The 1,766-nt window shown below is 45.5% G+C and overlaps 1 long non-coding RNA gene across 1 annotated transcript in view; it reads left to right on the top strand.

Annotated features, from left to right (window-relative positions):
* Positions 1-1,048, top strand: part of LOC103918273 — a 1,443-nt gene extending 395 nt beyond the window's left edge. Inside the window, exon 2 of the long non-coding RNA XR_663685.1 lies at positions 238-1,048. This is a non-coding gene — a long non-coding RNA (uncharacterized LOC103918273). The remainder of the gene's footprint in view (positions 1-237) is intronic.
* The last annotated feature ends 718 nt before the right edge of the window (positions 1,049-1,766 follow it).

The raw sequence follows: 1,766 nt of genomic DNA, 5'->3' as shown, positions 1-1,766 counted from the left end.
TCTTTTAGCAAGGGGCTGGGGGGGGGGGGGGGGGTTCCCAGCGAAAGGAAAACCGGCCGCTTTAAAGCATTTTAAAATTAACAGGGTCAGTTGTGCCTTTGCAGCCTTACAAAAGGGGCCGGGAGGCGTCACGAGCAGCCCCCGGTTTAAGGAAGGAGTTTTGAGGGGCGAAAAGACAAGCACCGTGAAAACAGCCATGACTTGAGTGGGTGCCAGTTTTGTTTTTTTTTTCAACAGACGGCAGCGCTGCGGTGGAAGGCAACCAACGAGGTCACGCGGCTTTTCACAAGGTCTGCCTGTGGGTAGGGAGAGACTTAATCCGAACAACTGCAACCCAAAGAGCAAAGGTTTCCAGCAGCGGGTACTCTGGGGGGCTGCTTTTATCTATCGGTTCGTTAATCTGCTGAGATGCATGACTCCGTGAGGCTGCGGTCGGATCCGTCTCGCCTCGTGGTCAAGCGCTGACGAGTTTGCCCAGGCTGGCGAGTGAGTTTGGCTTCTAATGCTGCTGCAACAACAAGCCCCTCCAAAAAATTGGTTCGTGGAGGCCGCCAATGAGCAATCTCAGGAATCTCTCCTTTTTTGATACAGTAGTCAGAGCTGGAAGACTGTACGTGTGCCTTGTTAAAGTGGATACTTTTTTTGGCTAGTTTCTGACCCTTTGAGCCTCTTTTAAAACAATGGCATTATTTTCAAATCAAATTTTATAAAATGAACATTGGCGTTGTTAAGAAGAGATCAAAATTTACATAAGACTTCTATTTAACCTATTACCTATGAAAATTTACTTCAGGCTGAAACTTGTTTTCCAAAGTTTACAGCATACAAAACAAATGGTTTTTAAAATTTCCTTACTTAGGAGTACCTTAAATTGTGTTTTCTAAAAGGGGAAAAAAAAATCTTGGAACCTTACCAGTTTAATTTGCATTTTGGCTCTGATGTAACTCAAAATAGATTAGATTAAAAAAGGAAATTTGGCAAGTGATTACTCAATTACATGATTTTACTGCTTTGGTATTTTGAAAATAAAAATGAACAGATCTGTTTTACTTTGAGAAGTGCCTGGTGCACGTGTGCTGTAACCACTTTTCAGAAACCATATGGAAGGTTCCCTGCGCTGCATATGGCAATGGTGCTCAGATACGTATTCCTGCGATAGACTACGCTAGCTACACGGGATCCAGCCGGGTCAGGGACTTCAATGTATACATTCAGATAACACTGTATCGGAGCAATGCAGGGTAATGAGTTTGGTGTGTAAAACACGGGAAGTTCGCAGCGACGGGGCTGCACTGCTTTTTCGTAGAAAGGAACTAAATTGTTTGGAGGTGGTGCCAGGCCAGGAAGTTAGGAGGAATTTGGGGAAGGGATACAATTTATATGGGATCTATACTGTGCAAGATATAAAGGTGGGCCGTATCAACAAACACTTTTAAAATATTTCATCGTCTAGAGCTATGGATATTTGATCTTCTCTGTGCCGTCCTCGTTACCCTTGGTTCCCATGCGGTCATGGCTCCAGCGCTTCCTTGGCAGCTGCTCATCTCCAGCCGTCATGCCAAGGGGAGGAAACCTCTGCTGAATCCTGGAAGACCAAGCAAGTGGCGACAAACTCCCTGGAGTAAGTGAGCATTGATCCTGAAAGTGGTGAGGGATGGGATAGGACTATGCCTTAAACTGAGAATCAGCAGGGTCGTCTGTTATTTCTGTCACCCTGTTTTGTTAGCGAAGTGGTAGGGGGAGAGAGATCGTCTGTCCCTCCGTCA

Source organism: Pygoscelis adeliae, unplaced genomic scaffold (assembly GCF_000699105.1).
Source record: "Pygoscelis adeliae isolate BGI_AS28 unplaced genomic scaffold, ASM69910v1 Scaffold56, whole genome shotgun sequence".
Classification (NCBI taxonomy): domain Eukaryota; kingdom Metazoa; phylum Chordata; class Aves; order Sphenisciformes; family Spheniscidae; genus Pygoscelis; species Pygoscelis adeliae.
Note: the sequence above shows the minus strand (reverse complement) of the source record. Positions and strands in the feature narration are given on the sequence as shown.